Raw genomic sequence first — 13,757 nt, forward strand, 5'->3', positions numbered from 1 at the left:
CATAAGCAATGACGTGCTCGTTCGGGCCGCATGGCTGAACGAGGACTCCACCGACCCTCACGCCACTCGCATCGGTGTGGATCTCTGTCGGTGCGGCTGGGTCGAAATGCCGAAGGATGGGACCCGTCGTCAGTAAGAGCTTCATTTCACAAAAAGAAGTGTCGCACTCGTGAGACCTTTAAAAAACGGCGTCCTTATGCAGAAGACAAGTCAGGGGATAGGCGACATCGGCAGAAGCAGGTATAAATCGGCGGAAATAAGAGCAGAGGCCTAGGAAACTACGAATCTCTTTAACAGACCGAAGAGGCTTAAACGCTTCAACAGCTGCTGTGTTTGTGGGTCAGGCCTGATACCATCCCTGTCTACAAGATGCCCGAGCACCAATGTCTGCCGCTCACCGAAGTGACATTTCTTAGAATTGAGTACCAGGCCGGCGTATTCGATGCAATGTAAGACGTCTTCGAGGCGTCTGTTGTGATCTTCAAAAGTGCTTCCATAGATGACAACGTCGTCTAAGTAACACATGCAAATATGCCATTTGAGGCCTCGAAGAATGGTGTCCATAAATCTTTCGAAAGTCGCGGGTGCGTTGCTAAGTCCAAACGGCATGACGTTGAACTCAAACAGGCCATCCGGGGTTATAAAGGCTGTTTTTTTTATCCGCCGGATGCATTGCGATTTGCCAGGACTCCGATCGCAAACCTACAGAGGAAAAGTAGGATGCTGAATGAAGGCAATCCAATGCGTCATCAATCCTTGGAAGAGGGTAAACGTCTTTCTTGGTAATGGAATTGAGACGGCGGTAGTCAACACAAAACCTACAAGTATCGTCTTTCTTATTCTCAAGCGTAACTGGAGCAGCCCACGGACTGGATGATTCCTGAATTACTCCTTTCTGTAGCATTTCGTGAACCTGTTCGTCGATAACCTTGCACTCTGATGGTGATACTCGATAGGGTTTCTGTCGAACAGGCTGCGCCGACCCCGTGCTAATTCTGTGCTTGCTTCGAGACGCAGGAATGGACGGCGCGTTATCCCCCTTGGCGAAGTCGAAGATGCTTAAGTGGTTAGTCAGGACGTTCACTAATGCACGGCGCTCGTCCATGCTGATCGACTTGCTGATGATTGGCAGAATCTTCGAGTCTTCCGAGCAGACGTCAACTCGTGTATGTAGAGCATGTGCGAGCACGGAGACTGGCGTCGATCTGTGCTCTTTGAAGGAAACAAGCTTCATGCCAGCAGGTACCACTGAGGTTTCGCCTGAAGGGTTGACAACCCATAATTTAGAGCGCCGCTGAGCAACAGACACAAGACATTTTGGCAGAAAAATATTCTTCTTCATGCACGGTAAATACGCCGGATCTACTGTGGCATCGAAGGCCTGATGAGTGGTAGTAGCGCAGCCCACCGGCACACACACAGCTGAAAAAGCAGGCACGAGAGTGTCCTCACAGGCATGAAATGCGCCATCCTCGTTCGGAGCATCCTGCATGAGCTCGTAAGAAATGTCGCCACTCACAAACATCTCCCCTGTTCGGCAATCAACGGTGGCACCGCACATCTGTAGGAAATCAGTACCAAATATAACATCATGTGAGGAACGGGGGAGGATTGTAAATTCAGTCGTGAAAACTTTACCACACAGTGACACTTGTGCAGTGCAAAAACCAACAGACCGCAACGAATTCCTGCTCACGCCACAAAATGTTCCCTCTTGGTTCCATTGAAATACCACTTTGCGTCCTAATAACCTTTGGAAAGCGAAACTCATCACAGAAACAACAGCCCCTGTGACCACTAACGCCAATGTAGACAGACCATCAACGAGGACTTTCACTTTGTTCTTCAACATAAACACAGGCGGAGGCATATCTTTCAGCAGCGAATCTCCAGCGACCTCACCTCCATTGGCCGCGCTCTCTAGTTTTCCGGCGGTGGTGATCTTGAACGACGCCGTGGTGAAGGAGTCCGGTGAAATCGAGGAACAGGAGGTGGAGGAACAGGAGGAACAGGAGGTATTACATTGACTGTAATAATACGTTCTTTTTGTTTCTTTTTTGGGACGATCACTTGACCGGGCCACAATATTAATCATTCATTTTTTACTCAACAGCTCAAAAAAGAGAAAAACGAGACAAGAAAGAAAGACAGGTCTGTCTCGCTTTTTCGCGCTGTTTTCCCGTAATGAAGTCATACCAACCAGCTCAAGTTCAGACCCTTTAACTCAGCGGTACCTATCCTCGAGAGCTAAACGAATACTCGTAGTTTCTGCTTTGTGGCTTTCGTTGAGGTACTGTCCTGATCAGGAAATATGCCCTAAAAATTGGTACGGTAATATTCCCACAAAAAGATGCCGTTAATACCACTCCGAAAACGCCCGATACGAATAATCAAACCACAATGCATTTGTACACGCCTCGCCCGTAATTAAGGAAGGCCACGCTGGCCGATAAAGTCGATGACTCCAGCTAGCCGTGAATGCTAAGAGAGAGAGATAAAAAATCTATCTAGCCAGGGGACGTTGAGTTTACTCGCGTCTATTGTGGACCGAATAAAGTTGTTTCACTCACTCACCTCAAGCCGGTAAGCACGATAGCCTGAATACAATCATACGATTGGCGCAAAAAAAAAAAAAAAAAAACGCGGGTGGAATTGGGGGATTAAGTTGGTCTCAGCGCTTCCTTATGGTTGTGCCGCTATGAATCCGTAGCCGATCGCCTCTACAGTCTTATAAAGCTCCCGGTGACTGGATGCATACGTATATAATAGCATCGTACGTCAGCTCAGCTGATATACGGTGGGGCGGCTACCATCCGACTTCAGTCGTTCCGAAAATACAGTCTTTGCCATATGTGCTTGCCCGAGGCTGTGAAGTCGATTTGTGAGTGCCGCCTGTACTGTCGCCGGCGCAAGAACTCGGATGACAGGAATGTCAATATTTGCGCAGCCTGGCAGACGATCTGTTTACGTTTAATCCCTAGCGTGCCCCTGCATACCACGCAGTGGTAGGGGTGTGAGGGAATGGAAGAGACTATAAAGATGGAATAACAAAGAGTGATGTGGCGCGTGCGCCAGGGAAGCCCAGAAATCGAAACGCTGTCGCGTCACAGCCCACACCACTATATCTGCATCGAGCTTGGCTCGGCGTTCATTTCCGGCGTTATGTTGTCACTTCCGTGCACGCGGGGGAAAGCGAACGCGCTGCTGAACAAGAGGGCCTGCTCTTCTCCCTCTCCTCCCCTCTCTCTCCTCAACCGAGAGAGTGCAGAGAGACGCACAGAGCTACCTATTCAACCTCATGCCAATTCTATTGACCTCCGCACTCGTAAGGTAGGGTGATTGAAGGGAAAGTAGCTGATTCAGAACAGTGCATCAGTGAACAGTTCAATGAAAATACTCCGGTTCAGAGACGCGGTATGGTACATGGACCCACGTGGCAGAGATTAGGGAAAAGAATATGGCGATGTGTTCATTTATTATGGTCAGGAGAGAACACATTCGCAGATTTGCCGAACACTACGCGCGATAGCAGCACCTTTGTAATAGTGCACTCTGGGAGCATTCAGTTTTCACATGTTTACTGCACTACCATTCGCTCTAAGTATTCGCAGCACAATTTATACGATACTTTGATTTAGTGAGCGATGACAGCCTCTACGTTGGGCAAAGTCAACGCGAAGTGACATATGTGACGTTGCGCGTATAGTAATTACGACATGGATTTGGCGTGTTTTCGAGAATTAAAGGGTGGAAAACATTCGAAACGAGAGCGAACATGCTTAAAAAGCGTGCATACCATGAGGCTACGACAAATGGTGAGATTAATGCATAAAGTGTGTGCACATTGGAATCATGGATGTCGTATAAGTATAATTTGCTGCGCACAGCTGTAGGCAATGTATTTCCTAATTAAGCGCTTCAAGCCGAATGTTAATGGCTCCGTGTGTTCCTTTTATGAAAAGGAAACGGTTTTAGCTCGCTTTTAAGGGATATCTGAGCACGCGGGAAAAGACATCAGAAGTGTGAGTCGCGGTTGACATGTACAAGCAAATAATATTCGACAAGACCTTGGTCATTGATGATCACTACCGCCGCAGAGAGAGAGGCACGGCGCCAGGCCTCAATGAAAAATTCTGCGCTTGCGTAGTTCAAACCTTGCTCAAATCCTACACTTATTGTAGCTCCAATCCTGCTCCAATTCTGCAGTTGAAATCCTGCGCTAATGCAGCTCCACTAATCTGAAACCTGGGGAAGTGTGAAGCAGGAATGTGCCGGTGTTTCCCTTATGTTATTCTTGTGCTACTCTTGCACAAGTGAGGAGGAATTGAGCGCTTGTGGGGTGGTGGCGCCCTCTTTTGCGCTGCGCTGGTACCATACTGGCGTTTCGGAAGTGATTTTTACAAGTTTCTGCTACTTCTCGCATATCGCTGGCTTATACCCGCATATCCAATGCGGGTATGCGCCACGCGTGATTTTATTATCGTTAATCGTGACGTAACTAATGAGCATGTGACGGTATTGATGTCATGACCTATCAATCATGTTAGTCATACATTCGTACCCTTCCATGCCAATTTTCGGATATACCAAGTGAACGAGTCGTGAGTTTTTGGCAGATCTTGTTTTTTCGCGTGACCACGACGACATCAGATCACATTAGACGCGACAGCCCGGGCCCGTAAAGTGCTTCGCATTTAAAACCTTTCGCGATGCACGGAAATGCCTCAGCATTGTGTGTGGACTGGCTCCTGAGCATGAAAGAAGGTGCGAATAAATACGGCTTTTTGCCATCTGAAGACCTGTTGGCGGCCAATCTCGTTGTGCAAATGGACTTTTGCATATCCGTTTACATCTTCTAGTTCTTGTGCCAGACTAATCACTCCTTTCGCATTTTTACTTTCGTGCCGTCTTGAGGTTCGCCCATTTCTTGGAAGGATATTCCAGAATGTGGATGCGGCAATTCTGGAGAAGCTAACTGGCAGAAAAAAGGGACATGAAAACTTCAGCAAAGGAATTAAAGACAATCCGGTCTTCATTTCTTTTTTATATTTTTTTCTTCTTGGCAATCATGGCTATGTGAAAAATACCCTTTTAAATACAATTTGGCAAACACAACTTCCGTTGAGAGCTAAGTGATGCCTATTGTTTCTTTGGTGTTCTACTGGGCTTCAAGATCACATTGATCGTTGTCTGGGCGTTTGATCAGAGCCGTGATTCCAACTGCATTGCTGTGTCACTGTTTGAGGCGCTGTGTTTGACTGCACTGTATTCGGCTTCAGCTAATCAATTACTGCATGCGCTGCTTTCCTATGAAAATGGCCTATGAACACGTGTTGGTTGACAAGAACATTTGACAAGAATATTTTCCATTAAAGCAAGCATCGCCGTCATCGCTGCGTCCCCTTTATTTGGCCTTTATACGATAAATGGTAAATTTGTGCATGGCTGCTGCAATTTGATACCGCAATTTTTTCTTCAAAGCTAACTGTTGTCTTCCATCTTCGCGCATTATCCTTGCGTTGCTTCGCAAAGGGGGGTAGGTGGCAGCAACCACCAACACCCCCCTCCTCGTAACTTAATAATAGAAAAAAAAGGAATTGAATTAGATGGTAAAGCTTTTACAGCGATGGTGGAAGAGCTGAATGCACTTGAAGGCTGCAGAAGAAAGCGAAGGCTGCAGAAGAAAGTGAAGGTATGCAGAAAGAACCGCCACCTGTCGACAAGGCAGATGACCGAGGCGAGCATTCGAAAGGAATTAGAAATAAATTAGACATGCCTCTCAGGTCTCTCAACGTCAGACAGAGAAGAATTCGTGGGGCTGCAACATTCATATGGAGACGGATTACGAGCGAAGCTGTGTAGGTTGCTAACATTATGAAATCATACATTTTTTTTTCCATAAGGCACCACACTACGCCGACGCAAGCGCCACCGTGGTCACCGCACCACTACTAAGTGGTTCGTTATGAGAAAAGGAAAGGTTGGCGCTGCCTTCTGCAGCCCTTGAGGTAGCACGGCTCAGCGCCATACCGCACCATCCATGCATCTGCCCCAACCGTTGCTGCAGTCGAGCCGGCACCTCCGACGCGCGAGAAGTTATAACCACAGAAGCGCAGGCCACGTGGATGGGCGCCATCGCCACACTCTTTCGCCCTCTTTCAACCAGTCTCCATTGCTTCAGCGCTGCCGCCATACTTTCTCCTCCTCTCGCCTACCCGCCTCCAGTCCTGTCCACGCGCCGTGATACGGACGTAAGCGACCCAGGGTACCGCACCTGGGAGCGCATGGGGTTGATGCATGCTGGGGATATATACAGGTAAACAGCTTCGCTGTAAAAAATGTCGCGGCGGGCTCACCAGACAGGATCTACTATTGTGCAGTATGTACGCCTGCTCATAGCTTCCTGATGTTTCTACCGAGATTACCTTATCCTCAATGGATGTTCGTCCTACGTACACCGAACGACCGGGGCATTGCTAACTAAAAAAAAAACAAAGAAAAACAATAAGGACAACAGTGCCGCTATTTATGAGTGAGGAGGAGGTCGGGCACCTGCAGCCGTAGAAGTATCTCCCTCAGGGGAGACATTTACCTATTTTTCAGAAGAATATAAAATCGCAAGCTCTCAGCGTTCCCAGTTCCCATCCTCATCCGTTCCAAGTTCGTCTTTCTGCTATTAATTGACTATAACGCTTTGAGCTACGGCGATCAGACATGAACCTAAGCTTCAGGCATGGCATGGCCGATAGTATTCGGTAAGAGCTTCAGTAGTTGGAAGTTGCCATGTTCTCTCTCAGCCCCAAGCGAGCTCACCTGTTCCTTTCCTGTCATTAGTTTTTTTATTTATTTCAAAAGGTCAGGTCAAGATCGGGTAGGGTCAACTTATTTGACTTATTCCTTTATTCATTATTTCAGAGCTACTAGTTGTCCTTTCACACCGCCTCACCCTGACACCTGGCCCATGGTGGCTAACTCAAGTTCATAAGGTGACTACATATGTTATACGTGCTGATCCTGGTTTGGTGCCCCGACCACGCCAAATACTTTTTCAAGCTTGATGTTTCTTGTTCAAAGATATACAAACAATTGTGCTTCTAGCATTGTGTTACAATTTGCTAAGTCACAGTTTTTTATGAAAGGAAACTTGCCGTCATAGCTGACTGTCGCTTGACCGTATTACAGTCGTGAACCATTGGAGTACTTGAAAAAATTGTGGCAGATATCATCCTCGATAGTTATCTAAGTCAATGAGAATTATTTCCTAAAGTCAACAACGCAACTGTATGTGTGTTTTTGCGCAGCTTTTATTTTGTGTTCTTGAATTTGTACGCCAATGCCACCAAGCCTCGAGTCCCCTTCACTGCCTTCCGCCTTGTTCTTCTTCACCTATTGTCATTGTTCTTTTTGTTGGCACAAGAGCAGATGGTGCCAGGTTGCGGGGCAGTGAGTCTACCATCTCCTCCACGTCGACGGGAACGTTGACGATAGGGCCGGCGGCTCCAAATTGCCCCTCTTGCATGAGACGTTTAACTCGCATGAACGAGATCGAGGTTAACACCGGGCACTCGCTTATTTCGTTGACAGGCGACAGGCACGTCAGGGATACGAGAATTCGTTGCTTTGGGGCAGGCTCGTAGCCGTGGCCGTATTCAGGAAACCTTTGCACGTGGCGCACAGCCCAAACGAACTCACATTTCGCGGGGAACGCTCACTCAAGGCTGACCACATGGGCAGGCAATGTCCCAATTAGGACGTCCTATCGGAACCAGAGGCGATCGCAGATGCTACAAGCCGCGCCAGATTGGTCTTCAAGTTTTCAAGTTTCAAGTTTCAAGTTTATTAGTTTCAAGTTCGTTTGAAAGTACGTGTCTGTACCCCGCAAGGGCTGGTCCTCCACTCAGTTCCGCTTGAACTCGTCAGCCAGTTCGGTTTCATTCCGTTTCGCATGTCGCTGTTCTTCGGCCACACGTCGCTTCTCTTCTGCTTGCGCTGCCTAGTGAGTCGCTGCTCCACGGCCGCACGTATCTCGCCGGCCATTCACCACACCTCCTGCCTCGCCGCTTCGGTACGCATCACATACCTGTGTCATGGCCGCTACATGCCATGCCTGTGTCGTCTCTGCAGAGCCTTTGAACTCTTACTCTTTTCTTTTGTTTGATATCTTTAGAGGGACCATTATTGTCTCTGCCAGTAGAGGCCTACGCGCAACGTAGTCTACCTACCGCAAACGAGCCACGTCTGTTTATGGCTCGGGCGCCAGTACCGCAAAGTGGAGCAAGCTCGAGCCGAGGTGGTACCGGTGAGCGAGCGCATGGGGGCGTGCGCGCATAGGTGACAAACTGCGCGAGGTCCCTAAAGTTTTACCTTGGCTGTGACTAGGCAAAGTGGTTCGCATATAAAAAAATAGAAAAAGCCTCACAAGTAAAGGAGGCAAATACGTACATTCAACACGCAACGACAGGTCAAATGGGCTTTCTTTTCTTTTCTTTTTAGCAGCTTTTTACGGCATGCTGCTTTCTCGGGAGCAGTGCCCTGGAAAAAATGAAGGCGCCACCGAAAAAAACGCAGTCAACAAGTGCCGCCAGCTGTAGTGATTCTATAGGTCTGTAATTGGTTGCCCTAAACACACCAGCCACTATTTTTTACACGCTTGAACACATATAACAACCATGACTTGACTGCTGTAGCTGACCTACCCATACTCTCACCATCCACCACTTTTCTGAAGATCTGACCTAGAACCGTATAAACAAAGCTGTCGCACTTACGACGCGCATGCGAATATAGTTACTCTTCCAAGTTTGGTGCAGATATTTGGCGATGCAGCTTACAGTATGTTATCTGAGAAAGGAAGTGGTTCTCACAGTAACGAAAAAAAAAGAAGAAAAAAAAAGAAGTTCTGAATCCCCAGAGAAATCCCTGGCACTGGCTCTGCACACGCCTCCCGCGCCCTCCTCAACGATGAAAACTCATTAGTGCTGCCTGAGATCATCTGAATACTCGGGGCGACATAAGGATGCAGGCCTACTTTTTCTCGTTGGATACGTCTGCGGCAAACCGGAGCGACTTCAAGACAGTGCTGCAACCCGTTTCCACTGGGACTTCGCTATTTGCTGTTTGGCATCAATGGGCCCTCTGCCTGGGTGCACAAGACCCATTGATCACAATGGCGAACGGGAAACCACGTACATCCTGTTTCGAAAATATACGACCGCTAAGGCGCACGACCTATAGATTAACTCTCGCCATTTTTAGGGCATCGTTATTCTTGCGCAGTTTACTGCCGCACAGTAATGCGACCAGTGTAGTTTTATTCAATCTCCCGAGGATGAGAGTGCTGGACACGTCACAAGAAGCCCGGCAAACGGATGTTTAGTTCTCAAAAAGCAGGTGGCCAACATTTGAAAAAATGCAATTTTAGAGAGCATCATTTCAGCCTTTTACAAGGACTCATTGCATTAAGTTGTAATAAAGATTTATGTGCATGAAGTGGCCAGCATGCGTATTCACAGACACCCTTTTATAGTATTTATAATCAATCACAATGTCAATATTGGTGATGCTTATGGCATACTTTTTCAAACTGGGCTGGGAAGAATAGTCCCTTAGAATGCTTGATTTAATCAGGTTTTACTACATATATTGTTTCCAGCCTTTTTTATATCTGATTTCGATCGTAACTTTTGCATTTAGAACATCTTTCAATATCCTGACCTACACTTGCAATGACCGCGTTTCTAGCACCCTCTTTCTTGCTTTTCTTCCACCAATACACTAATCGTGTGTTACTTTTCTCGACTGCTGAGCAGTTAATAATTCCATCTTCTTTTAATCCCAATGCTTCCGGAAGGTCGACACTGTCTGCGGGTCTCGCTGGGTCAATATCTTGGCATTTCATTACGATTTGCCGAGTCGTTTCCGGGGCTTCCTCGAATTACACACATGCGTCGTCCTGTGGCAAACATTTGCTCCGGTATGCTTTCACCCTTGAGGCAGCTAGCCAGGGCCTCCAATAGCAAGGCACTCCCCTTGGCGTTATTCTACAGATCTTCCCTTCTGATTTATTTCTTGCTGTTTTTGTAGTTCTCCGTGGTCTTTCTTGTTTTCATCCTGTGCATCCAATTTGCTGTCTCTGTTTATCTTACTTCCATTTTTGTAACTACTGGTTATCTATTTGCACTTTCAATCACCCTGCACTTCGTTGCCAACTTTCTTGACCTCTTCCTTCATTCCGTGTCCATGCATTGGAGGTACACATAATTGTGTGGTTTAGCCAGCCATTTCTTTTCATCTATGTTCCATGGTCTTTTTGCAGAACTAAACTTGCTCTGCGCTTCTATGAATTCAAACGAAGCCCACTCAAATCACCTTTCACTGACTTTGTGGTTTTACTATTGGCCCCCAAAGCCAGTCGGCCTACCGCCTTCTGTGTAATCTCTAACTGCGACAAATTTTCTGATTTGTATTGCAGAAATGTGTTTGCGTATGTTTGCCCTGGCGCTTTTCATTGTAGCGCCAAAGTGCTCTATGTTTCATTACTGCTACATTCAGCTTCCTTTTCATTTTTAGATTATCTTGGTAGGTGCTTCAGTAGGTTCTTCCTTCGGTTAAGTATAAACCCATGTATAGGTATTTTTATTGATTAAAAATGGACCCGTATCACTACCTGTTGAATGGATACCGCGTCATTACTTGTCTCTCCAATAAAGATCATACTTACCCATTTATTTGGGCTAGAATGAAGGTCTACATAAATGATTTGATTGCCACACGTAATCACAACCCTGTAAATCAGTTGCATTCATTGGATTCCAAGCACAGCACCATGCTACGGCGGAGTATTTTGGCTGATAGTAGTAGTACCAAAGAATGGCATATTTGAACACGTGCATAATATTTGTAGTAGTAGAATTACTTTTTTTGCCCTCGTTTCATAGGTGAGTCAAAAGAAGCATGCGAATGCTGGAAATTTAGAGTTTAGATAGAACATTTTCTATTGTCTGAAAAATATTGTAATCTAGAATTTTCCTTTTCAATGTTTTGAAATATTTGTTTACAATTGAATAACTTAACGTGATAAAGCTTCAGTCGACTAAATAATGCGTGCACGCACGCACACACGGACACGCGCACGCACGCACACACACACACACACAAACGCAGCATTAAGGGCAGAAATAATTGCAAGTGGTTTGCAAAGGGTATTTTCATTTAATGGTACCGCTGTCGTGCAATGTCAATATTTTATGTACTACGAGTCATATTTTAAGGAAATTAATGACAATCACTATTATGACAGTCAAGGTCATTGATTAAAGTGAAAGTATTTGGAATGCAAATTACAATTCACGCGAGCTTTCTCCAAAGATTCGAATGCAATTAAATAGAAAAAATCACCATTCAAAAGCCTTATTACAAAGAATGTGATTTAAGTTTTGACTCTGTCATCTTTGGTACATGGCAAGGGACCGGCACGTCAAATTCCGTAATTCATACACCATTCCGTTATCAGTCTGTTCCTTTATTCGAGACATCTGCTCCATTCTTTAGCAATCAGTGATTTTAATTAGCTTGCTTGAGACAGTCGTGTCGCAACTATGTTTTTGTAGAACATGTGACGAAGCTGCAAAAACCATTTATTTTTGCACATGGAAGGGTACCTTAATATCTCGTTCTTTCTTTAGACTTACAAATTACATGCCGAGAACGTAGAGTCCATCAGGCAAGTGTGCCAGCTCCAGAAATGTAAACGGGATAGTTTGTAGCCAGCTTGAATACAGATTAGTCGAATAGTTAAAATGCCACATGACACGTATCTTCAGATGCTGGATGTACTTACATGGACCGTGGGGGCGTCACACGCCTGATGTGCGCCCTTCTAAGGCACGAATGGCATTCCTTCTGTAAACAGGTCTTGGTGACACCCTGTAAATATATTGTTTGTTAGTGCATTTCGTGAGCGTGTATATTGTGCGTGTGTCGGCGAAGCTGCATTTGACTAGGCGAAACCAAAATCCGTCGGTCCGATGTGCGCAGAAACTCATCATCAGCAATGGCTCGAGCGTCGTCTTCTTTCACAGCTGCCTTGTTGGCGCCCCTCGGCACAACCGCGCGAAAGCGCTCCTGACACTGCTCCCGCGTTCGTCGTCGTCGTCTTCCCAGCTGGCTCCGTTGCCGCTCATCACCCCAGCGTAGAATTTCACTTCTCTTCTATCGTCGTAATGGGGAGACCGCGTTTACGGGCGTATGATCTATTCATTGCCTTACGTGACTGACAGATTTAACTTTGAAGCAATTTAATTTCGAAGAATCGCAAGCGGCAATGGCTGGCGGATGCTGCTAACCGGGCAAACTCGCGACATCGAACGCAAGCGACAACGGCGGACCGTCAGTGATGTCGTTCTCTCTATCGCTGCCGAACGTGTGTGTAACCTCATTCAGAAACACAATGACGTAACCAATAACGAATGGAAAAAAATATAAAGACTTTAATGAACCGTCGGGATTAACCAAGTGATAAACACCGAGGGCCGCAACTTTCAGCGTCGCTGGTTAACCATCTGTACGGAGTGCTTGGGTGGTCATATTTTACATCATTCTCCCTTTCTCTCTTATCACCAATTATTTCAGGAGCAATACAACAAGCCTAATCGCTAGGCTAACCTTCCGAGTTATCATTGAACGTTCTCTCTCTGTCTCTAAGATGAACCAGCACAGAAACTTATAGGAATAGTAACGATCGGGAAAGTTCTGAAGTGAAAAATATGTTTTCAGAAGGCTCTCGTTTTCTCTCTTCCGGGGGGCTTGTAAGGGAACGTGATCGGAGTTAGAGGACCAAAAACGCATAGACTCTGCGCTGATGCACTAAGCGTAAGAGGGAGCTGAAAAGGCGCCTGCAAGCTAGCGATAGCAGGGCGCATAATCTGACACATGTCAAAACACGCGCGAAACTTTTGTGTTTCGCCTTTTGTGAGATTTAGTATGCCACGGGTTTTTTCAAGAAAGTTCGACGCAACCAGTATTTTTTTATGTTTAGTGATTCATTATATGAAATGGTCGTTTCTTGCTTTCTTACTTGTGTGCATGTGATTTCTTTCTGGAAAGTCGATTTTCTTTGTCTCGCGCTAGCTAATTTGAAACATTGTACAAAATGTGCAGTTTTTTAGGTATATGCGAATTACGATAGCGTGTTAGTACGTTGCTATTCTATATACTCACAAATGTTTGAGCTGATTTAACATGTATCGTTTATTTACACGTATTACCCCGCCCGAAATGACGTATTGGCAGGCATTTGTAGAAATAGTATCAAGAAAAAAGAAATAATAAATTTTGGATCAAATGCATTTTGGCAACGGCGCTTGCAATTGAGAAAACAAAGCACCCTAAATTCAGGACGATAAACATTCACAGTATCTCAGCGTCTTTTTCACGGAAGAGAATGTGTGCGCAAATGCACAACGACAACTTATGTTATGTCCGGAATTGATGCGAAGTCCAAACTGCCTCTTCTCAAGAATATGAAAATAAAATGTAAAAAAAAATCTGTCATTATACGGAGGAATGGCAAGTAAAAATACGGATAATTGTCATTTTCAGTAAATACGGCAGCAACTTCCGTTAAAATACAGAAAGTTCTCCCGTTTGAATTTTACGGACGTTGCATCCGTAATAGTACAGGGACTGCACTGCTCTGCGAGAAACGGAAATAATTCTGTATTTTCGTAATGTGAACATCGGTATTTCTGGCGAGGAAA

The sequence above is a fragment of the Dermacentor silvarum genome, chromosome 2, assembly GCF_013339745.2.
Source record: "Dermacentor silvarum isolate Dsil-2018 chromosome 2, BIME_Dsil_1.4, whole genome shotgun sequence".
Taxonomy (NCBI): domain Eukaryota; kingdom Metazoa; phylum Arthropoda; class Arachnida; order Ixodida; family Ixodidae; genus Dermacentor; species Dermacentor silvarum.